The sequence below is a fragment of the Pipistrellus kuhlii genome, unplaced genomic scaffold (assembly GCF_014108245.1).
Source record: "Pipistrellus kuhlii isolate mPipKuh1 unplaced genomic scaffold, mPipKuh1.p scaffold_m20_p_14, whole genome shotgun sequence".
Classification (NCBI taxonomy): domain Eukaryota; kingdom Metazoa; phylum Chordata; class Mammalia; order Chiroptera; family Vespertilionidae; genus Pipistrellus; species Pipistrellus kuhlii.
The window spans coordinates 3198858-3223737 of NW_023425449.1; the positions used below are offsets into that span (position 1 = coordinate 3198858).

The 24880-nt window shown below is 53.9% G+C and overlaps 1 protein-coding gene across 4 annotated transcripts in view; it reads left to right on the plus strand.

The window, feature by feature from the left end:
- The first annotated feature begins 13331 nt into the window (after nucleotides 1–13331).
- ASAP1 (ArfGAP with SH3 domain, ankyrin repeat and PH domain 1) overlaps nucleotides 13332–24880 on the plus strand; it is a 189732-nt gene continuing 178183 nt past the window's right edge. For all 4 annotated transcript variants that reach the window (XM_036437548.2, XM_036437550.2, XM_036437549.2 and 1 more), the window contains exon 1: nucleotides 13332–13473. The gene's annotated coding sequence lies outside the window, so the exon portion shown is untranslated. The remainder of the gene's footprint in view (nucleotides 13474–24880) is intronic.

Consider the following 24880-nt stretch of genomic DNA (forward strand, 5'->3'; position numbering starts at 1 on the left):
CATGAATCAGTGGGGTACAGGGGGAAGGGGGATGTAATGACGCTGTTACCTGGCTTACCGGGTACCACTCTCCAGTGAGAGGCCGTTAGAGGCCCCATGTAAGCCCATTCTACACCTGAGTAAAGTGAGGCACAGACGGGACTAACAATTCTTCCACAGTTCCAGTAGAAGACTGACTCAGAGATGATATTTAGAGAAAACAGCAAATCCACTAGGAAAGGAACGGTGGCTCTCAGTCTCAGAAAAATATGAGATTCACCTGCGAATCTTTTTTTAGCATTTGCCCTAAAGGAAAAACTTGTTCAACTTACTGTTAAAATTTTTTTTTTTCATGTTTTCTAACAGTATCACCGCTGGATTCCTTTTCTTATCTGAAACCCAAATGGTGTAGAATGGAAAGGAACAGGAAAAGATTGGGGTGAGGGAGAGAGATGGATTGAGTGAACTACTGGGTTTTAACACAAAACATGGTTTTGTAATGACTTTTTAAAAATATCTATATTTTTTGTTGATTTCAGAGACGAAGGGAGAGGAAGAGAGATAGAAATATCAGTGATGATCCGAAACCAGTTTGGTTCAGTGGATAGAGCGTCGGCCTGCAGACTGATAGGTCCCAAGTTTGATTTCGGTCAGGGCATGTACCTTGGTTGCGGGCACATCCCCAGTAGGGGGTGTGCAAGAAGCAGCTGATTGACGTTTCTCTCTCATTGATCTTTCTAGCTCTTCCTCTCTATAAAAAAAAAAAAATTAATAAAATATGTTTAAAAGAAAGAAAGAAAGTATCAGTGATGAGAGAGAATCATTGATCAGCTGCCTCCTGCATGCCCCACACTGGGGATCAAGCCCACAACCTGGACATGTGCCCTGACTGGGAACTGAACCCTGACCTCCTGTTTCCTAGATTGATGCTCACCCATTGACTAACACTGGCCAGATTTTTAAAAAAATACCTTGAGCCGAAACCGGTTTGGCTCAATGGATAGAGCGTTGGCTTGGGGACTGAGAGGTCCCAGGTTCGATTCCGGTCAGGGGCATGTACCTTGGTTGCGGGCATATCCCCGGTGGGGGGTGTGCGGGAGGCGGCTGATCGATGACTCTCTCTCATCGATGTTTCTAGCTCTCTATCTCTCTCCCTTCCTCTCTGTACAAAATCAATAAAAATATATTTAAAAAAATACCTTGAAATTTTCAGATAAATTTCATGAAAGTGCCTCACTTTATTAGGAGTTTTTGGGACACGTGATTTCCTGGACGGGAACTCTCAGGAGACTGGTTTCATGTCTGCCTCTCACAGTTTAACAGTCTCTCTCTGTGTAAATAACTCTCCCTGTTGGACCTCAGCTTGTTCGTCTGAGTAGAACAGGGAGTGGGGGAAGGAAGTGGGAGCCAGGAAACGGAGTAGGTGATTTCTAGGGTGCAGAGCTGTGCTTGCATGACCGTTTCTGCTTAGTTTGCATTTTACTCATTTCAAAAATGGCATAGAATTCGAAGGAGGCTTCCATTCATTCAGCTTCATGACACCCGGAGAGGTCTGTTTGGATTGGGGGGATGACTGATACAGAGTGAAGGGGCAGGCCCTGGTTGGTTTGGCTCAGTGGATAGAGCGTCAGCCTGTGGACTGAAGGGTTTGATTCTGGTCAGGGGCGTGTGACTTGGTTGCGGGCACATCCCCAGTGGGGGGTGTGCAGGAGGCAGATGATCGATGTTTCTCTCTCATGGATGTTTCTAACTCTCTGTCTCTCTTCCTTCCTTTCTGTGAAAATTCAATAAAATATGTTTTTAAAACAAACAAACAAACAGATTTAGGGGGCAGGAGCCCTTGTGCCATCCCTGCAGAAGGGGTCATTGGCAGAGAGGGGCCTGGTGAGATGAAGGGGTGAACAGAATCAAGTGTCCAGTTTGAGGCTCTGGGGGCGCTGGGGTGACATCAGTCTGGACAGGAACTCCATGTTTGGTGCCTGGTGCTGGGAGCCAGGGTGGGGCCAGGCATTGGTGGGAAGGCTTAGAGGGCAGAGGACAGCCACAAAGGACCTGGAGTGGCCAACCAACCAGTGAGGTCTCTTTAGAGCGCACATGAGACCCTCTTGGGATCCCAGCCATAACTGGGCTGGATTCTGAGGGGAAGGAGGGAAGATCTGCCAATGCCGACCACAGTCTGTGAAATCAGAGACAGGACTGTAAATGAGAAGGGACTAGAGAGATCCGGATTCCAAATCATTAACCTTTCCCAGAAATGAGTGAAACGATGTTAAATCTATTGAGATGGCTCCAGGGCCAATCATAAACATTCCAGGCCATCTGAAGTTTTAACTCCATTAGTTGATTGCACTTTGGGCCAACGGGGGAAGTGCTTGGTTAAACAAGTTAAAAAACAGAATGGATGTTGGGATTCATTTCGGGATTCAGCAAACGTGGGTCCTCGTCACGGAAATGCCGACCCTGCTCTTCCCTGTGCTGGTCGGGTGCCACCTGGAGAACTAGCGACTTCCGAGAGCCAGGTTTTCCCAAGACATCCATGACTGCCGAGGGGTCAGACGAGGGCACCTGGGTGGGGAAGCGTCTAGCACTCTGTTATCTGAGAAGATAAAGACTGGGGGGTACTGGCCGAGGGGCATCAGAAGAGCTGTCTTGCCCTGGATTGTTCCGGAAGGTGGAGTCGGAGCCCTAGGAAGAGAGGTTATAAGACAGACACCGTGACCCCGTGGTAGAAAGAACTTTCTATCTGATTCTCTCTTCCAAGGAGGCTGGGAGCTGAGTCCTCTGGATCTGACTGGGGCGGGGCCCACCAGCTCTGGGATTCTGAGACTGAGACCACCATTGGGGCAGAGCCACGTCCGTCTCCAAGTGCCAAGACCACAGGCAGGACTGGAGAAGCAACCGGGAGAGGGGCCAAGCCTCAGGAGCCAGGCCGAGATAGAGAGATGGGAGCTAGCAGCATTGGCCCGGCCTCAGCTGGCTGTCACCCCTCAGTGGTGCTGTGAACTATATGCAGAGCCATTATCTGAAAGAATCCGGTTATAACGGAGGCAAGGAGCTGCTCCCCGGCAGCCTCATGGTCTCCGGAAATAAACCTCACTTATCCGCAAATGCCTGGTGACCATCCGTACTTTCGGTGGTTCAAGTCTTCTTAAAATTCATAGCGCGGTAAAATACGCATGACATAAAATTTACCATCTTAAACTGTGCCACTTTTTTAAAATATATTTTTTATTGATTTCAGAAAGGAAGGGAGAGCTGGCTGCTATGTCAACAAACCTGCTAGAGGAGGAACGACCGCAGAACAGAGATAAGCCATGTCGGCTGACCTGGGAGGTGACCGCAGATGTAGATCACAGGAAACCTGCCCAGCTGATTCCAGCCAAACTGCCAAACCTTAGAATTCAGGGTCAAATGGTTTGTTGTTTCAGCCACTAAGTTGTGGGGTGGTTTGTTAGGCAGCAAAAGCTAACTGAAACACTCTCTTTGAATCTAGGGCAGTGGTCGGCAAACTCATCGGTCCACAGAGCCAAATATCAACAGGACAACGACTGACATTTCTTTGGAGAGCCACATTTTTTAAACTTAAACTTCTTCTAACACCACTTCTTCAACATAGACTCGCCCAGGCCGTGGAAGAGCCACACTCCAGGGGTCAAAGAGCCGCGTGTGGCTCTCGAGCCGCAGTTTGCCGACCACAGACCTAGGGCTTCAGTGCATGTTTCCCCCCACTGGTTAAAACACTTTTCCCTCTGTTTAATTAACTCTTACTCATCCTCTCTCAGAAACATTTCCCTTATCTTGATCCGGGCAAATCCTTCCACTTTTGGCTGGCGTTGCACTCTTTGACTCTCTGGTAGCACTGCAGTAAGTTGTGAATGTGCATTTATCTGGGTCTATTATTTAATTATGGTCTTTCTCCTCGACTAGCTCATAAGCTTCACGAGTCAGAAGAGTGTCTGCTTTGTTCACCAGGACATTCCAACACTGGTCCGGTCCCTAGCACATAGTAGGAGCTCCCCAAAGATGTGTTGAATGAAGGACGATGTGATAGCCCTGGATGCTTTGGGGTTCTTCTTTAAAATAATAACTCTCACAGCCGTCCTCTCCTCTCCCCACCTTGGGAATGAAAAACCCCGGCCAGCCACTGGGCGAGAATATGTTGTGTGATTTTTCACATTGTGGACGGATGTTAGTTCTCAGTTGTCAGTGCTTTATTCTGGGGGGGCAACAACTGGATTTGGGGGAACCCTTTCCCTTCTCATCTCCCTAAATTAGCCCCAGGCAGCTTCCCAGCGGCTACTCTCAGCTACTGTAGATAAGCAATGTACAGGTTGGAAGTCTCGCCTGGACTTAAAACACGGATATGTAAACACCTCTGTGGCTACAATCTAGCAAGTCATCTCCAGGCTGGTTGGTTAACTGCAGCTGAGATCAGTTTAGGACCATTTACAAAACCACTCGCGGGAGGATTTTTCTATTTCTGCAACAGTAGGAGACAATGAGAGGGGCCTGTTGCTTTACAGTATAAATCTGTGGCTCGGCTATACCAGAAGCTCCTTAGAGCTGGAGTCTGCCAATTCCATGCCCTATTTTTTTTTAAATATTTTTTATTGATTTTTTTACAGAGAGGAAGGGAGAGGGATAGAGAGTCAGAAACATCGATGAGAGAGAAACATCGATCAGCTGCCTCCTGCACACCTCCTACTTGGGGATGTGCTTGCAACAAAGGTACATGCCCTTGACTGGAATCGAACCTGGGACTCTTCAGTCCAGTCCGCAGGCCAACGCTCTATCCACTGAGCCACACCGGTTATGGCTCCATGCCCTATTTGAATCCTCAAAGCTCGGTGTGCAGCAGGAGAGCATGGGGCCAACAGTGAATTGCTCTGAAGATCGTGTGTGCAGCTTCTCTGAGCCTCCGTTTCTTCATCTGTAACATGTGCGCACTAACAGTCTTACATCTTGAGTTTATTTTGAGATTAAGTGAGAGAATCCCTGGGAAGGGCCTGAGGATCCTTAGAACAGGGTCAGGCATCGAGTCAGTGCTCCACACACCGCAGCTCTTACTGGTTATGATCCTCCTCCTTCCTGTTGTTAACACACACAGCATCGCTGCTTCCACCCTGGACACCGTAGGGCAAACTCATGAGTCCACAGAGCCAAATATCAACAGGACAACCACTGAAATCTCTTTGGAGAGCCACATTTTTTAAACTTAAACTTCTTCTAATGCCACTTCTTCAAGACAGACTCGCCCAGGCCGTGGTGTTTTGTGGAAGAGCCACACTCCAGAGACCAAAGTGCCACATGTGGCTCGCGAGCCGCAGTTTGCCGACCACGTCGGAAGGGGCTTGAGAAGGCTGCTCTGAAAGCCTCCTCACCCAGCTCTGCTTCCTCGGGCAGGCAGGCAGGCGGTGTTCTCACGCAGCTGATGGGGTTAGTTTCACCCAGCATGCAGACACTCATCCGTGAGGCAGGGCGGGGTGCGCACAGGTGCTGGGTGTGTGCGGGTGAATAAGAGAGTCCCTGCCCTCAGGGTCCCCAGGGGAGCGGCACAGTGCCCAGCGCCCATCCCCAACGCCTTGGCAACATCGAGGGGTAACCCCACCCCAAAACGCCCGGGAAGTCTTGTCTGGGCTGCCTGGGACTCCCAGGGGGAGAAGGAGTTAAAACCCTTCTTCATTTGACACGAGAGGGAAGAGGATCTGCCCTCCTTAAGAGGGTGCTGCCATGACTCACTTGTCTGACCTTTTATCACAATGCGCCGTGATCGCTATAAATGCAGCTTTTAACATTAATAACCTAAGGACAGAAAGCACTTTCCCTGAGGCTCTGCATCTCCGGAGGAAATGCCATTCACTGGTCGTGCCTCTTATAGGACCCAGGTCCAGCTTTTGCAAAGAGGTGGGGTCTCGGGAACACTGCAGTGGGAGAGACCTCATCCCAGCTCATATTCCCGTGGCCTGGGCTCAACCACGGTGACTCGGGGATTGACCATGACTAGATAGAGTATGCTGGCCAGGTTTTCGTGGAGAAACACCTCCCTGGCCGTTAGGAAATCTGGATTCTGTCCCTTCCCAGCTGGCCACGCATGTGACCCTTCCCCAGGCATTGACTTTTGTGTGAATTGGCAAGTTCAACGTGAGAAGGTATCGCAGGTATTCACAGCTGGGGGTGGGGGGAGAGGAAGTGTTATGGCTGACCTCATGCTTCTGTGTGTCCCTCTGCACTGACTTCTCTTGCTCTCCCAACTCTCTCTCTTTCCCCCCCTTTCTCTCCCCCCACCCTCCTTCATTATTCTGTAGCTTGAAAAATAATAAAAATGCTGATACCGCAATTAAAAGAAAAGAAAGAACACGAAACAGTTATTATACTTAAGCACTTTTCCGTGGCTTAATTCCTTTAATCCTCCTAACAACTTTATGATATGGGTACTTTCATTATCCCCATCTTATGGCCAGGAAACTGAGGCTTAACACTTTAAGTTCCTGGGCAAAGTCACACTGGGAGTAGGTGAGTGAGAATTTAAACCCAGGCAGTGCATGCATGTCCCTGTGTGCTGACCCCACCTCCCCTTCCCTCCTCCTGCCCCTCCCACCAGGCTTTCTCCTCTGCACCAAGGGTCCCCCGGTGGCCCAAAGAGGAACCTCTTGTAGTGGATATGGGTTTGGTTTTAGTGTCAGGAGCCACTTCCTCTTCCCCAAAGTCTCTGGTTTCCTGGGAATTACCTCTTCCCCATGGGCTCTTGCTCTGTGGGGCTGCAGTGGGGATTCTGGCCCTCTCCCAGCTGGGGGTGGGGAGCGAGGCAGGCTGGAGCCTAACTTGTAAACAGTGAGGGCAAGGAGGCTGGGAGAGTTTGGCATTTTGTTAAGTCCATCTTAGGGGGCACCCACAAATTCAGTAATCAAGATAAAATATTTTAATGCACTATATATATTATATATATATATATATATATATATATATATACACACACACACACATATATATATATAAAATATGCATAAAATATTTATATATATAAATGAACATTAGCAGTGACTATTGGAGGCTGACTGGGGGTGCTCCCCACGGAGCAGGCATGTTACATGGGTGACTTCTCTTCATCCTCTTTCTCGTTTCACAGAGGAAAAGCAAAAACAAAGCAACCTTAGCGCCGGCAGAGTGACCAGGACTTAAACCTGGGTCACCTGACGCCACAACTGCGATTAAAAAAGATGATCCAGACGTGCACCTTTTCAACGAGTGACGTGAAAAGATGACAGGGCTGCGGTTCTCAACTGGGTCCAACTTTGCCCCCCAGGGGACATTTTGCGACGTCTGGAGACAGTCTGGCTGTCACAACTAGGGGGGCTGCTAGTGGCATCCAGAGGGCAGAGGCCAGAGAGGCAGCTAAGTGTCCCACAAAGCGCAGGAAGCCCCCCCTGCTGTGCTGACAGGGCCAAGGCTGAGAAACCCTGAGTTAGAAACCAGATTGAGGAGCTGGCGAAAAAGGGTTTTGGCTTCTAGGTGCTTACTCCCCCACTCACCAACTGTGCAGGTGCCTGTCTCCCCCTTCCCACCACCCTCAGCCCTCCCCCTCCCTCCTCCCCAGGCCAGCAGAGCCGCACAGGCTTCCCGGCCACCCACACTGCCTTCCCAGCACAAAGCACAAACAGGACCTCATTATCTTCCTCCTCAAAGCCCTCCCATCCCATCCCCTGCTCTTTGTCATAGTTAAAAACACCCCCACGCCCCCCCTCCTCCTCCTCCTCACAGGTGAGCACCATGGTTCCCACCTTGCCTGTTCTCACCAACCCCCCTCCGCCCCCCCATCCACCCACCCCTCTCCAACCATCAGTCACCAAGCTGCGACTGTTCCGGCTTCTGTGTCTCCCCTGCTCCTCCTCTCCTTCCTCCTTCCCTAACCTACTTGGGGCTAAAATAGCTCCTTTTGCTATTTCTTTTCCAGTGATGAGGCTGAAGTCACTTGGTATTCATCTGCATTTGAATGAATTCTTTTCACCCAGAGCATGCGTTTCATGAGGAATTAAACGAGGGGGCCCTTAAGCGCCCACCTGACTCCTAAGGTCCATCAGGATGGAACTTGGGAGTTCTGTACCTTTTCCCTCTGGCCCTCTTCCGGTCCGGCGCCTGTCCCCCCTCCCCACTCTAGAGCCCATCCCCTGGCACCCTTAGGACCTGCCCTCCCTCCTCCGCCTCCCCCTCTCCGGGACCTTCCCGTCAGCCACAGATGCTCACTCGCCCACCCTCTTGAAAGCCTCCTCCGCCCTTCCCTCCCTCCAGCTCGAGGGCCTGTTTCTGCAGAGATGTCTACACTTGCTGTCTCCCACTCGGTGCTCAGCCCACTGCAATCTGGCTTCCAATCCCCCCACTCCCCTGAGGCGGCTCTGGCAAAAGTTACCAGCCTTCTGACTGCCGGGCAAAATGGCGCCTGCTTTCTGGTCCCCATTTGATTGAATTTCCTGGGGCATGTGAGCGTGTTGGCCGGTCCTTCCTTTTCAAAGCAATTTCGCCCCTTACCCTTTGGTTTTCCTCCACTTCCTTTCTCTGACCACACCCTCCCTTCGAGGGCACCTCTTCTTCCCCCATCTACAGTGTCCCTCAGGGTTCAGCCCTGATCCCAGGGCCTTCTCACTCTGCACCTGCCCACCCACGGGCGAGCTCACGGGCAGCCCGCACCCCTAGCACAGACTGCCAGGAAAGGAAGCAGAGGGTGGCGGTTACAAGGCCGGACTCCAAAACTCCTCTTTGCACTGAGTGTCTGGTCTTGGGCCAGTTACTCAACACTCCCGTGCCTCAGTTTCTTCAACTGTAAAACGAAGCAAAGCTTTTTTAGTCTGTGGCTCTCTGTGTCTGAACATGCACTGCTTCCTCAGACTGTGCTGAACCTTGTGGACTTACCCCAATATATTATATGCCCATGCTCAGTCTTTGCTCAGGCCCACAGGGGGTGCCTGTTCAATATCTGTGAGTGATTTAATGAATGAATGAATGAATGAATTCTGTCCTGGATTGGGTTCCCCAGAAACAAATCTTGAGGCAAGGAATTGGGTGCAACTGGGTGATTTGGGAGGTGATTGATCCCAGGTAGAACAAATAAGGGAGTGAGAAAGTGAGGCAGGGAGGAGCAAGGAAGCATAAAGCAAGAGCTAGGGAGCGTTACTGCTGGGGTTCACGTGAGGACCTGTGTTGAAGGGGCTGTAGGACTGCTCCCCCTTAGGGACGAGAGGCTGGGACATTTATCCTCGGGTTGGTTGGGGCTCCCCCCTGGCTGTGGGGCAATCTGCCTGGCTAAGAGCAGAGAGGAGGAACAGTGCATGCTCTGGGGACAGCTCCTTGGACAGGTGGCACCACTTGCAGCCACAGGTGAGCTCTGAGGTGGGTGCGGGGGACCCTGAGCTGAGCACACATGTGGCTGTTGCTCTGGCTGACAGGCCTGTGCGTCCTCACCTGGTAGATCAAGCTCACCTCTCTCTTCCTTGAGACTGAGTTAAAGAGCTCCTACTTGGCTGAAACCGGTTTGGCTCAGTGGATAGAGCGTCAGCCTACGGACTGAAAGGTCCCAGGTTCAATTCCCGTTCAAGGGCATGTACCTTGGTTGCGGGCACATCCCCAGTAGGAGGTGTGCAAGAGGCAGCTGGTCGATGATTCTCTCTCATCGATGTTTCTAACTCTCTGTCCCTCTCTCTTCCTCTCTGTAAAAAAAAATCAATTATATATATATTAAAAAAAAAAAAAGAGCTCCCACTTGTTTGGAAGTGGTTTCAAATCTCCTGCTTGTGCCTCTCCCCCCAGTTCATTTGCTAAGATCCTAGCCCTCAAGGTGATGGCGTAGGTGAGGCCTTGGAAGGCGGTTAGGTCACGAGGTGGAGCCTCATGAACGGGGTTAGCGCCTCGATAAGACAGAGCCCAGGGAGTAGACTTGCCCTTACCCCTTGCTCCACGTGAGGGCACGGCGAGAGGAGGCTGTCCGGGGCCTCGGAAGCAGGTCCTCACCAGGAACCAAGCCTGTCTGCACCCGTGCCCGGCTTCCCCGCCTCCAGGACCGGGAGAAAGAAATGTCTGTTGTGTAGAAGTCGCTCCATCTCGGTACCGTTATAGCAGCCTGAACAGACTGAGACACCGCCCCTTCCCCCCATACAGAAGCCCTGCCCCATGCTCCACACAGCCCCTGAGTCTGGACACACCTCTTCCGTCGTTATCACCTCTCTGCTTTCTTTTAGACAGAAACACCGATGAGAGAAACACATTGATTGGTTGCCTCCTGCACAAGCCCCGAGCAGGGGCCTGCAACCAAGGTACATGCCCTTGACTGGGATTGAACCCAGGACCCTTTGGTCCACAGGCCGACGCTCTGTCCACTGAGCCACACCGGCTAGGGCACCTGTCTGTTTTCTAAACACAGCCTTCTTAGAGAGCACGGAGATTATCTTGGCTAGTCCAGCGCCCAGAAGGTTTTTGAGCCCATCACAGGCACTTAACCAAATAGCCTTTTCAAGAGTTCAGATCCACTTCGCCCAGGGCCCCGCTCAGAGTAAGCGGTCAATAAGTATGGCCTCTTTCCTTTCTCCCCAGCCCTGAGTTGGCCCTCTGATGTAGGCGAGCACTCACCGAGCAAGCATATAATGCGATAAATGCGTTCTTCAAGCGAACAGAAGTGCTGGGGGAGCACCGGGAGGAGCCGGGACGGGCTGTACCGATGAGGCTGCACTTAGGACGCTGCCAGTCTTAATGATTTACCGTTTTCACTTTCCGGAGCCACTAATAAAGCCAACGGCGCTTCTGCCATTACTCGGGGCTTCCCCTCTGACAGCCTCTCAGCAAAGCAGAAGCTACGGGAGCTCATGGCAGAGCCAACGTGCAGCTCCTTACTCACTGGACATGTCTTTCTGGTTTGTCTGTGGGTGTTTTTTGTTTTTTTTTTTTTAATATATTTTTTATTGATTTCAGAGAGGAAGGGAAAGGGAGAGAGATAGAAACATCCATGATGAGAGAGAATCATGGATCAGCTGCCTCCTGCACACCCCTCACTGAGGATTGAGCCTGCAACCCAGGCATGTCCCTGACCAGGAATCGAACTGTGACCTCCTGGTTCATAGGTCGACACTCAGACATTGAGCCACGCCAGCTGGGCTGGACATGTCTTTCTTGAGGGTCTTCTGTGGGCCAGCACTGTCCTTGGCCCTGAGGGATGGCGACACACAGCAGTCCTGCTCTCATGCAGCAGAGACAGACGATAAACAGGCAGCCATGCCCTGGCCGGTTTGGCTCCGTGGATAGAGCATCGGGCTGCAGACTGAAGGGTCCCAGGTTCAATTCTGGTCAAGGGCATGTATCTTGGTTGCAGGCACATCCTCAGTGGGGAGTGTGCAGGAGGCAGCTGAATCGATGTTTCTCTCTCATCGATGTTTCTAGCTCTCTATCCCTCTCCCTTTCTCTCTGTAAAAAAATCAATAAAATCTATATTTTTAAAAAGTACTATCCCTTCTCTCTTAAAACAAACAAACAAACAAACAAACAGGCAGCCAGATAAACAGGAAGGATGGAATAGCAATAAGGGACATGGAGCAGTGAAGCAGGGCACATGTCAGGACGTGGGGAGAGGGGTGGGCGGGAGCACAGGTGCCAAAGCCAAGGAGATCCAATGGCCAGGGAAGCCTGGAGGAGCTGACTTCTGAGTCGTGGGCTGAGTGCCAGGAACAGCGGGGGGAAGAGACTTCCAGGCAAAGGGTGGAGCAACTGCCAAGGCCCGGGGGCAGGACCCTACCCTTCCAATGCCCACCCAGAGCTCCCACCGCTTCTGACCACGGAAAGTTGCAGGAGAGAGTCCAACCCGGGTCTCAAGCTGGCGTCTGGTCCTTCTTTCACTTCCGGGCAGGCTCACTGTGAGCTTCGGTTTTCACTCACGGGCGCGTGGTTCCCTCTTCAAAGTCTGATTCGGTTTCAGAGGAGTTTGAAACACTCGCAGCAAAACCACCGAGCTACACCCTCCACGTGGAAAGCCCCCGCGGGTGGCATTTCCGAGGGGAACTGAGTCACTCCTACGGGCCGCCTCGCCCAGGGCTGGCTGCACAGAGTTCCTTGGGTCTCTCCACCTCTGTGGAGCCTCTCAGACTTCTTCACAACCCCCCTCCAATCCCCCCCAAATGTCCTGACTCAGATGAAGAACAAAATCCCCGCTTCTGTGAGGTTTGCCAAGTTTCAGATTTCAGCAGAAGGGCGTCTGCACAGCCACCAACCTTTGCCTGAAACGCTGCAAAGAAACGTAACCAGGCGGCGATTAGGAGGGAAAAGAAGCCCCAAAGCTTTTGCGAGGAGGCATGGATGGGCACAGCCCGCAGTGCACACCCTCCTGTCTCCGAGGTTCCGCGGGGACAGCCATGCTATCATTTATTCGAGGACAGCCATGCTATCCTCGAGCATCTGCAGCGTGTCAGTCCCTGCCTAAGCCCTGGGTCCCCATATGGAACCTGTGAGAGCGGTATGACCTACGCACCCCACGGCTGAGGGCAGGGAGGATCAGAGAGGCTCGTTGACCTACCTAAGGTCACACAGCTGGAGAAGAGGCAAAGCCCCATTCCAGCCCGGGTGGGTCGGAGTCCAACATCCACACCATGGCTGCGGCCCTGTCACTACCCTGTCCCCGGCCCTGGGCAAAACGTGAGGGAATTAGCAAAGTGGAAGGAGGGACAGGGGCAGCCAGGTAAAGTCATTTCTCTTCTTGACCATACGGGTAGGAGCTTGGAGGTTGCCAGTTCGTCCTCTGCAGGATGGGAGAGAGAGAGAGAGAGAGAGAGGGGAGGGGGTTGGAGAGGCCAACGCCCTTCCCTGAAATCGAGGGGGGGGGGGGGCTTACAAAGGCATCTACCTCCCAAGGCCAAGGTCTTATGGGGACAGATGCCATGGCTTCCACCCCAGGGCAAGAAGGAGGCAGGCTGGAGGGGGAGCGAGGCGGAGGAGGGGCAGAGTGCGGGCCCCCAGACCCCTGGGTCCCCAGCCCAGCTCGCTGGTGGGAATCCGCGGTGCCCCCCACCCCGGCCCCCGACCCACCCCCCACGCCACCTCCCCGCCCGCAGCCGGCGGGCCAGGGGTTAAGGCGGCGGGCGCCCCCGGCGGGCGCGGGGCGGGAGCGCTCAGTCAGGCTCCCGGTTTCCTGCCGGAGCCTTTGGATTTCCTGAAGCCCGCGCCCTCCCCGCCGCCCGCCGAGCGGGAGCGTCCGACCGCGCGCGCCGCCGCGGCCTCCGCCCCGGCACATGGTCGCCCGCCCGCCGCCCGCCGCCCGCCCCTTCCCGCGCCGCCGCCCGCCCCGCCGCCCGGCGGGCTCTCCGCGCCGGGCTGTCCCCGCGCCCCCGCCCGCCTCCCTCCCCGCGGCCCCGCCATCCGCTCCGCAGCCGCGATCGCTCGGCCGAGGGGCCGGGGCGCGGGCGTGTGCGCCGCCGCCGCAGCCGGGGAGCCCGCGATGGAATAATGCCCAGCGGCCCGCCGGTCCCGGTGAGTTGCGGGCGCCCGGACGGGCTCGGCGGGGTCGCCCCGGGTCGTCGGATCCCCCCAACCCCACCCCGGGGCCCGCGTGGAGAGGAGCCGGGACCGGGCGCCGGGCCGGCCCCCTAGGCTGCATGCCCTTCCAGACCCCGGCGCTGCAGGGCCCCGAGGAGGCGCCGAGGTGGGGGGCTGGCTGGGGGTTTGGGTTTGGGGGGGACCCGGGGGATGGCTCCGCGCGCCCTCGGAGAAGGGCTGAGGCCGCGCGCCCGGCGGAGTGGCGGGGCCCCGCCGATGGGCCCTCCCGGCGCGGAGCGGAGCGGAGCGGAGCGGAGCGCGGGCCCGGGCATTGTCTCCCGGGCTCCATGCAGGAAAGTTGCCCGCCGTTCCTGCAAGGGCTGGCCCGGCCTCCCTCCCGGGCCCTCGGGCCCCCGGCCCCCCGGGCAGGCCGGGACCCCCGGGCCACTTGCTTTAAAGCAGATGAAACCCGCGGGGAGGAGAGGTCCCCGCTCGGGGCTTGGCGCTGGCTGCCCAGGAGCCCGGGAAGTGGCTTGGGATGGAACGCGTGCACCGTGGGGGGACCTGCTGCCTGTCCTGAGAGCGCCTGGAAGTTTAAAAGAAAGTCCCTGGCGCCTGGCGGTGTGCGGTTCCAGCCATCCCGAGCCATCTGGGGCATTCCCGAAGCGGTTTCCTTTGCTAATTTATTTTTCCACTGGGCAGGGGCGGGGGGCGGGGTAGGGGGGGGGTGCAGGGCCAGGGCCGAATGATCCTTAACGCCACCTCTGCTTTGCCTGCCCTGATGAGAAAGAACAAGAGCTTTCTCCCGCTCTCCCCACAGGCTGGGTCAGGTTGCCTTGGCATGGTTGGTGCTGGGATGCCCGGTAGGGCAGGGCAGGGCAGGGCCGCTGAGTAATTATTGTTTGGGATTGTCAGGCGTAACCGGGCATGGAGGCCAGCTTTCTCTCTGTGGCAGCCTTTCTTTACCCCAGGGCCTTTCTGGTTTGCACTTGGAGGGCCAGAGTAGGAAGATGCAGGTCCGCCTGGAAGCATCAGATTTCCGCCTCTAAGAAAGAGAAAAGGCCCTTGGAGAATAGCAACGTGAGCCCCTTCTTGTTGTACAGAGGAGGCTGGGAGAGGTGCCGGACTTACCCAAGGTCACCTGGCCTTACTCTCACCATGTCCCTGTGTGATCCGCCAGACACGGATTGTTTGGAACTGTCTTCTTTGGAGGCTCACCTTCCTTGTTGAGTGTCTTCTTGTTCTGTCTTGTCTGTTACCGCTATCTTAACATATAGGTTGTTATCTCAAACCGCATATTTTGAGATAAAGAGTTTTTTGTTTTGTTTTTTAATTCTCCTAACTCATGCTGTTCAGCCACTCAATGGATTCGGAGATTCAGCCACCAAATGGAATTTGAAATATGAAAATGGGTGGCTGATTACGTAGGGAATTACTTTTCTCGCTCCCATCCCTTTATGAAGAATAGAACCTCCCAGGTCCCCAAAAAGGGCAGCGGTCTTAGCACACAGTGCACCCCGGGACATTCCCCAGACTTGGTTGTCGGCCCTCCCGTATCCTGTGAGCCAAGCAGCCCATCTATTTTCCTCCGAATGGCTGGGTTTTCAGTTTTAGGATGTGATGATGTTGGAGAAAAAGGGACTTTTTCACAACTTGCCATTTGGTGAGGGAAACTGACATTCTCCACCTCCCCAGTCCTCACCAACCACAGGGAGCCAAGATTGGCAAAATCAGCCGGAGCCCTTCAGGTCCCCCAATGACTGTGTGCATCCAAATGGGGGCCCTGCCCAGTGCCTGGGGAGGACCCTCCCGCCCATGGGCATCTCCAGGCTGCACCCGGGTGAGCTGACGTGCCCCGGACCCTGCACCCCGTTCTCATTGCCCGCCTGTGTCGCTTCCTCCCACTTCCCTCCCACCCACTGGAGCTGGTACGGGCTCCAGAAGAAGCCTTTTCTGTGGCATGCCCAAGTCCTCCCCACAGAAGCAATAGTAACGGCGGCAGCTACCCTGTTTCCCCGAAAATAAGACCGTGTCTTGTATTAATTTTTGCTCCCAAAGATGCGCTAGGTCTTATTTTCAGGGGATGTCTTATTTTTCCATGAAGAAGAATACGGTACACATTTATTGTTAAATGAAAATAAAGGAAATGTATTACTGTATACGGTACGGTAGTACGGTAGTTGTCAACACAAACCAGACAAACTGTGAATCCTACAGGATCAAGAATTTACTCATTTATTCCATGACAATCATGTCATCATTTTCTGGAACATCATCATAACAATCCCATTCCTGAATTTCCTGGTGAATTTCTTGTGACTCCATTTCTTTCAGAATCAGTGGACCAAATCTCTCATGTTTAGCCTAGGGGGGCCTTCTTTTCGGCGGGGGGGGGTGCCTTATATTTCACTCAGAAGGAAACCTGTAAGTAGGTCTTATTTTCGGAGGATGTCTTATTTTCGGGGAAACACCGTAGCACTTCCGGAGCCCTTGCTGTAAGCCCTGGACGCATTACCCCCTAAGAAGTCCCGAGGAGGAGAGGGACCCCTTTGGGAGCCTGGCCCAGAAGGGACGGCGTTTTTTCAGATTCTTCTGGAACGGTCCTGCTTCCTTCACCCAGGGTGCATTGCTGAGTGGCTCCCCTGTGTGAGGTGCCGGTTGTGCAAAGATGGATGAGACCCTGGGTTCAAGGCCTTCTACTTCCAGCCTCATCTTTCCGTGTCAGCCTCACACGTTCTCTTTTCTTTCTTTTTAGAAATTATATTTTATTGATTTTTTTTTTTTTTTTTTTTTTTTTTACAGAGAGGAAGGGAGAGGGATAGAGAGCTAGAAACATCGATCAGCCGCCTCCTGCACACACACACACACACACACACCCCACTGGGGATGTGCCCGCAACCCAGGTACATGTCCTTGACCGGAATTGAACCTGAGACCCTTGAGTCTGCAGGCCGACGCTCTATCCACCGAGCCAAACCCGTTAGGGCTTGATTGACATTTTGAAGAGGTTACTGCTTGATGAACTGTTGATCACAGGGGACGACGCGGAGACGCGGGGAGACCAGTTAGGAGGCCATTGCGCTGATCCAGGAGCCACGGTAAGAGCGTGGGCCACGTGTTCGGGGAGCAGATGGAGCTGTGTCGCCTGTGAGATGTTGGAGGTAGAACTGATGGGCTTTGGCGATGGATCAAATGAGGGTGAGGCAGGGGGAAGGGCTCCAAGATGACTTGTGGTTTGAACAGCTGGGTGTCACTTTGGGCGACAGGGAGGACTGGAGGAGGAACGTGCAGAGAACGAGGCTCCCTCTGGGCCATGCTCAGGCGGACAGGTGGAGGCTGCAGGCAGGCCTGAGGGCATGAGACTGGACCCCAGGGCATGTGGCTACATCCCAGGGCATGTGGCTAGATACCTGGGGGCTGGAGACACTAACGGAGAAACGATCAGCCTGAAGCTGAGCACCAGGGTGCTTGCCAGCACACGCACTGCGCCTCATTTCTCTTACGTCCTCCCCTCTGCCTAGGATATTCTGCCTCTCTTCTGGGCTAGCTCCCCCTCACCCTTTAACATACACGTGTGCCTTTATCCCCGTGAAGGTGCCTCTAACTCCCTCCCCCGCTCCCAGGTCCCTGTGTTCACCTCCAGCCTGGTGTTCTGTGGAAGTGGCCTTTTTCTAGCATCTGTGAGAGACTTGGTGAAAAACTCTTGGAAAAACCCTGCCACGTGTTAGCTTCCGCGATTATTGTTATCTTCATTGCTGAGGGGAGTTGGATGGGCATATCATTGAAAATTGTGTGAGGATAAGCAGGATGACAAGCGGCGTATTCGCTGCTTCTTGCTGCTGGGACGGATTGAATTACCGCACACTGCGTGGCTTCCCCGGCACCGATTCCTTCCCGTCCAGCGCTGGAGGCCCGGAGTCTGAACTGAGTCCCCCTGGGCTCACCCCAGGGTGCTGGCGGGGCTCTGCCTTCCGGAGGCTCAGGGGAAGACTCTGTTTGCTTGCCTTCTGCAGCTGCTCGAGGCCTGCATTCCTTGGCTCAGGGTCTCCTTCCTCCATCTCGAAAGCCAGCAATCTTGGTCTTCGTCTTTAAGCTCCCTCCCATCTTTCTGGTTTTCCCTTCGGGCTCCCTGTTCCACTTTTTAAGGACCTTTTATATTCTGTCCGGCCACCCTCCCCCCTCTCCCTGACTCGCCTCACTCCCTGTCAAGCTCTCTTGTGCACAGAGGACTTTGCATATTCTGGTCCCTCTGCCTGGAATGCACTCCCCGTATAAGATCTCCTTGTTTAAGGCCCACTGATGAGCAACCTCACTTCCATCTACATGCTTAGGGGTCCTGGGGACTTGTGGGGGGAGGGGGCGTCTTTGGGAGCTGGTAAGGGAAGGGGTGACAGCAGCTCTGGGGAGAGGAGGCCAGGGAGTCTTCACAGCAGTAGGGATGCACGGTAGGGATCAGTTTCCACTTGTACCCTGACTGTCCTCCCCGAGGTCACTCCTTCACGGCGATGTATTGGCTCCCACATGCAAGCTCTTCCCCTCACCGGGCCCCACGTGAGGAGTTGGGGTTGAGGATTCACTCCCCTGTGCTCTTAGGGCTGCAGGCCACATAGTTTACTCTCAGTCCAGGGACACCGGCCGGCTCCTGTCACTGGGCCTCATGAACACATGCATGGAGACGCTCTCCCGCCCTCCGACCCTGAGCCCACTCCCAGGACCCAGTGGGCCGCGTGATGGGCTGGTACGCTCGAGAAAAGTCTGCTATGGTTCGTTTCCTGCACATCACGAATCCTGACAAACACCTGCACATTATGTCCACCTAAAACCTTGGTCCTAGCTGAAACTGGTTTGGCTCAGTGGATAGAGCGTCGGTCTGCAGACAGAAAGGTCCCAGGTTCAATTCTGGTCAAGGGCATGTGCATTGGTTGCGGGCACATTCCCGGTAGGGGGTGTGCAGGAGGCAGCTGGTTGGTGTTTCTCTCCCATCGATGTTTCTAGTTCTCTGTCCCTCTTTCTCTCCCCTTCCTCTCTGTAAAAAATCAATAAAACATATTAAAAAAAAACAACAACAACCCTTGGTCTCAGAGCCTTCGCCGGCCTCCTCCCCCGAGCAGGAGAGTCAGGATCGTGGGTGCCTCTGGCAGGACAAGCCCATCCTGACCCTCAGAGGGAAACTAACCGGAGGGTGGACGTCAGGGAGACACACCATGCCCGGCCAGCGTGGCTCACTGGTTGAGCGTTGACCTATGAACCAGGAGGTCAGGGTTTGATTCCTGGTCAGGGCACATGTCCGGGTTGTGGGCTTGATCCCCAGTGTGGGGCGTGCAGGAGGCAGCCAATCAGTGATTCTCTCTCATCATGGATGTTTCTCTCTCTCTCTCTCTCCCTCTCCCTTCCTCTCTGAAATTAAAAAAGAAAAAGTTTTGCCCTAACCCGTTTGGCTCAGCAATAAAACGTCGGCCTGGGGACTGAAAGGTCCCGGGTTTGATTCCGGTCAAGGGCAGGTACCTTGGTTGCGGGCACATCCCCAGCAGGAGGTAACTGATTGATGTTTCTAACTCTCTCCCCCTCTCCCTTCCTCTCTGAAATTTAAAAAAAAAAAATTTTTTTTTTTTTTTTTTTTTTAAAGAAAACGCACTGCGATGTGTCACGTAGCCGTGGAGCTGTGAGGGCTAATGCAGACCAGATTTCGAACATCCTCTCAGTTATCTGGAGAAAACGGGCTTCTGTGTCAGAGACTCCCCAGACACAGCCGGCTCCCCGAGACTGTAGGCGCTTTGGGGGCCACGTTAGCTCTGTCGCCCACCAGCGGGCTGGGTTGCGAAGAGAGCCGGGCCTCCTGCTGGCCGAGGTCCCCCTGCCAGCCCCTCAGTCCCCATCCCTTGGAAATGTCACAGACCAGCTCGACTTGGAATATTTTTGGCATTTCCTCTTCCTCTCCCCCTCTGAGGCAGGAAATGAGAAAGTGCACAGTTAGAAAAACACAAAAGTCAGCGAGCAGCGCCTTGCCCGTGGAGGGTCTCCCCGCTGGAGTCAGGCTAACGCAGGAGCAAGAAGAGCGCCCGTCAGCACTCCCCCCTCCCCCCTGCCCCTCCATGTGGCAGGGAGTTCTGGAGACCAGGGGTGCAGGCTGCCCCCGGGCAGAACAGGAAGCGGAGAGCGAGGCTTCGGTTGCATTTCCCTCATCAGGGCTCATCATGAATTCCCCATTAAGGATGCTGCCTTCATAGCGCCCTGCGTGTGGCAATGCTGGGTGGTGCCGATTTCACTGTAGTTTCCATCTAAACTAGGGGTGTCGAACTCAATCAGAGAAGGGGCCAAAATCTAAAATCCAGCCTAAATCGCGGGCCGAATGGTTTACTGAACAGTCATAAACTGTCATCGTGATGGAAACGCAGCGGAGTGCAGTGATGACAGCGCGGTGCGGGCCACATTGCAAGGCCTGGTGGGACGGATTTGGCCCGCGGGCCTTGTGTTTGACACATGTGGTCTAAACAGTTACCCTTTGGCGTAAGAGAGGCAGAAAGTGGTCTAGTAAAAGGCCATGAGGGATGCAACTTGCCCTTCAATGGTCAAGAAAAAAAAAATATATATATATATTGTAAACATTATAGGTGAGTGAGAATAAGCGAAAAGCGCAAACGGAGTCAAATACTGCGAGTCATAGGTGAACGTGGTCTATTGGGGTTCCCTGTGCTACTGGTATTATCACTCTTGACAGAGGACAGGGTGGGGGAGGGGAGCGGCTGGTGGACAGGAAGCCAGAGGTTCCGGGGTCTCCCGCGGACCCTGCCTTGCCTCCTGTTCTTGCACGTTCTGTTCCGGGCCCAGAGGATGAGGGAAAGCCTCCCGCACAGGGATGCCGTTCCCCTCTGGACGAGCCTGTGCTCAGATGGCTGAGCATCTTTTAAGGGGGGTGGGGGGGAAGGGGCTCTGTGTCATTCCTTCTGCCCCCTTGTGCCTGGCACATGCGATGACCTCGTGCCCAGGCTTCCTTTGCTCAGCTGTGTTGCCACGTTTGTTGAATTTCCTCATCATTGAGTTCTTAACGCCTCTCCGTCTCTGTTTTTGCTTCTAGAAATGCTTGTTGGTTCTCTTTCAGGTCATCCTGGCCTTTCATCCTTGGGTCGAATTGTTCCATTAGAATTTCTCATTCTTACTTTATGCTTTTGGGGTGTGTGTGTTTAAAAATATGTATATTTTGCTGAAACCTTTTGGCTCAGTGGATAGAGCCTCGGCGTGGGGACTCAAGGGTCCCAGGTCGATGTGCAAGAGGCAGCTGGTCGATGTTTCTCTCTCATCGATGTTTCTGACTCTCTATCCCTTCTCTCTTCCTCTGTGTAAAAAAAATCAATAAAATATATTTTTAAAAATAAATAAATAAGTAAAAATATGTCTATTTTTATTATTTCAGAGAAGAAGGAATAGGGAGAGAGAGATAGAAACATCAATGATGAGAGAGAATCATTGATGGCTGCCTCCTGCACACCCCACACTGGGGATTGAACCCACAGCCCGGGCATGGGCCCTGACCTGGAATTGAAACGTGAACTCCTGGTTGGATACTCAACCACTGAGCCACGCCGGTTGGGCTCCTGTCTTGGTTTTACAGGCTGGCGCCCTCTTTCGGCTTGCTCTGTTACACCAGCTCTCTCCTTTCCTGAACCTTCTGGTTTGGGCATAGCGGTGCACACCCCGGAGAGTGTTCCTTCTCCTGGGTCCCGAACAGGTTTCTGTGATAGCCTCTGGGCTCCGTCGTTTAAACCCCGACTGGCAGGGTATGTTGGGGCTCTGCTCCCCTGCTCAGAGTTTGCTCTAACTCAGTGGTTGGCAAACTCATTAGCCAGCAGAGCCAAATATCAACAGGACAACGATTGAAATTTCTCCGGAGAGCCACATGTTTTAAACTTAAACTTCTTCTAATACCACTTCTTCAACATAGACTCGCCCAGGCCGTGCTATTTTGTGGAAGAGCCACACTCAAGGGGCCAAAGAGCCGCATGTGGCTTGTGAGCTGCAGTTGGCCAGCCACTGGTCTAACTGAAGGGCTACTTTTTCTGTCTAGTCAAGCATTGGGCAGTGGGGAGCCGAGCTGGCTCCTGTCTCCTGTGATGTCCTTTTCCATAGAAGGCCCCTCTGGAATCCCACCAATGAGGGCTGGGCGGCAGCTGAGGGCCACTGTGGGGCGGAGTTTGTGAATGGCCTTGCCTTCTGACCCTTGACCTTTTGTCCTCTGCGGCTGCTCTGGATGGAACTTGTGAGCCTCCGGTGATCTGTCCCTTCTTGCCGGAGTGATTTGGTGGGTGGACAGTAGAAGCATGTGTCACGGATGCAATGGGAAAACACATGACTGTGAAGTCAATAAAGACCTCTAATATTCACTGTGTATTAATACATAGCAAGCACTCAGCAGTTCTTGTACACGCACTCACCTAATCCTCATAATAACCCTATGCAATAGGCCTTGTCTTTATCCTCATTTTATACAGGCGGAAACGGAGATGCACGGAGGCCAGCTGACTTTCCCAGGTCAGGTGACTCATCCGAGGCCAGATTTGAAGCAGTTGGTGGGTCTGTGCTCGGTGGCCACACCCTGGACTGCGATGCATTATTATCTCTAAAGACTTGAACTTGAATCTGATGCCCTCGTTCCTCCGAGGCCCTGGGAAGAGCCTGCCTCTAGCCTCCTGAGCTTCGGTTTCCTTCTTGGTAGATTTTGTGAGTGCGAGCAGGTTTCCCAAAGCAATGTTCAATAACGCAGTACGGCAGGTGGCTGAGGGCCGGGCACAGAATGGGTCCTCCCAAAATCGAGTGGCTTCCCAGCGGGGTAAGCGTTCTCATTCGAATGATCAATGGGCAGCGCCAACATGGAAGGACGTCCGCGGCGTCAGGTCTTCATGGCACAGACCTTCCTTCAGGCCCGCCTCCGTGCCAGGCTCCCGGGGTACAAAGATGAAAAGTCGAGGTCCCCGAGCTAAAATGTCCTGCAGGTGATTGGTGAGAAGAGACAGATGTGGCGCTGCTTATCATGTTGGACTGATGCCCACAACCATGGGAAAGTTCCAGAAGAATAGCCACGCCTGTGCAGGCAAGGGAGACAGTGATCCCAGAGGGGTGGTCAGAGGAAGCTCTGGGGGAGGAGGTACCTGGGAGATCACTCCTCCCCAGTGGGCAGGATCTCAGGAATTAGACAGAGTGGGGGAGGTCGATAAGGCTGAGAATAGCCAATCAAAGTCTCTGTGGTGAGAAGGTGCTGGTGGTTATTTGGGAGGCCTAAGGAAAATATTTGTCCAAGGGGAAAGGTCAGACTCTGAGTGAAGCCCTAGGTGGTGTGGCTCAGTGGATAGAGCATCAGACCCCGGGTAGGTGGGAAGGTAGGGAAAGGGCAATTCCAGTGGGGGAAGGAGAGGCAAGAATAGCCCAGCTGCCGTGGCTCCGTGGTTGAGCGTCGATCTATGAACCAGAAGGTCACGGTTTGATTCCTGGTCAGGGCACATGCCCAGTTGTGGGCTCCATCTCTGGTGAGGGATGAGCAGGAGGCAGCCGATCCATGATTCTCTCTCATCATTGATGTTTCTCGCTCCCTTTCTCCCCGCTTCTCCTTTCCTCTCTGAAATCAATACAGATATAAATTTTCTTTGAAAAGATGTAAGACTGCTGAAGTGTAAAAGTGTATGATGGGTCCCGGGTTCAATTCCCGCCCAGGGCATGAACCTAGGTTGCAGGCTCCTTCCCCAGCCCTGGCCGCGGGATGCGTGCGGGCGGCAACCCATCGACGTGTCTCTCTCACATCTCTGTTCTTTCTCTCTGTCTCCTCCCAGGCCCCCTTCCACTCTCTCTGAAAACCAGTAGGAAAATATCCCTCCTGTGAGGATTAACCAAACACACACACACACACACACACACACACACACACAAAACTCTGAGTTAAAATGAAGCGCCTTTGGGGGTTCTCTCTGGAGTAGAGTCACCCTTGCTCTTTCCTACCTCTCCCCCCTCCCCCAACGCCTGATCTCGGAGAGCGAGCTGCGTGCGGTATTGTTTATGGGCCTTTCCAGAATAGTCTGCCGCGTGTTTCCTCTCCTAGGACAGCCGCTTCCTCAGCCCGAAAATAGCCCGGCAGGAGGGCGGGGACGTGGGCCGTTTGCCCGCTCCGCTGCGTTGGACGGCGCACTTTGGGGGCGAGTGGGCCAGAAGGTGCAGCGGACGCTTATGGTTGCTCCTCGAACCCCTGCTTCCCCTTCTTCCCTGCCCACAGGACACTGGTCTTCAGAAGCCGCTGCGGGCCTGTCCCCGTTGGCAGTGCCTGGGTAGACGCGGCTGTGTCCTGGCTCTGAGATAGGAAGGAGCGTTTGCCGGAGGCGGGGCCACTCACTCCCAATGCACCCACCGCAAGCCTTGGGGTCCAGCCACATCAGTTCCCAGCACACACTGTGCTGTTTCTACCATCCGCGTCCTTATTCAGGTGGTCCCCCACATCTAGCATTTCCCTCCCTCCCCTTTGCCTTCTTCTGGCTCATTCCTACTTACTATCTAGGTCTCTGCTCAAGGATTCACCCTGTAGCAAGTCTGGGACCCTGCCTGCCAGGCGGGGTCAGGCACCTCGTCATAAGCACCCCGTCATACCTTATGTCCCCTGGGGACCACGCTAACACACCGGCTCGCGATTAGCTGTGCCTGTCTGCTACGTCCTGAGCCACATTCGAGGCCACTGAGGGGCCATGGAGGCTTGAGGCAAGGGTGCGGTAGGACTCTAGCCCTTTAAAAGATGGTCCGGCAACACTGGACAGAATGGGCTGGGAGGTGAGGGCTGCGGTGGAAGCAGGGGCCCCTTGAGGATGAGCCTGTGGGTGAGAGTCTGGGAGTGAGTGGCCAGACTCTCTAAAGTGAGACGTGTGGATGCGGCCTCTCCTCGGTCACGGGACACGGTCGTGGGTTGGCGTGTGGTACCCGGTTCTGGGGAGGGTGAGCGTGTTGAGCACGCATGTCAGAGCAGAACGATGGCAGGAATGAGACGCCGGCCACCTGCCTTGACACCGTTTGGGGTTTCCTGTTAATCGTAGCCCCAAAACTGGTAAGCCGTGGACCGGCCACTTCACATGACTTCTAGATGATTCTGGGTCCCTGCACCCTTCCCCACGCCCCCTGCTTAGCCACCACTGTGTATAAAACCCACCACCAAGTCATACACTTTTGCGGTCTTGCTCTTCCCAAAGAAAACTTTATTTGTATTGATTTCAGAGAGGAAGGGAGAAGGGGAGAGAGAGGGGAACATCCATGATGAGAGAGAATCATGGATCGGCTGCCTCCTGCACATCCCTCACCAGGGATGGAGCCCACAACTGGGCATGTGCCCTGACCAGGAATTGAACCGTGACCTTCTGGTTCATAGATCGACGCTCAA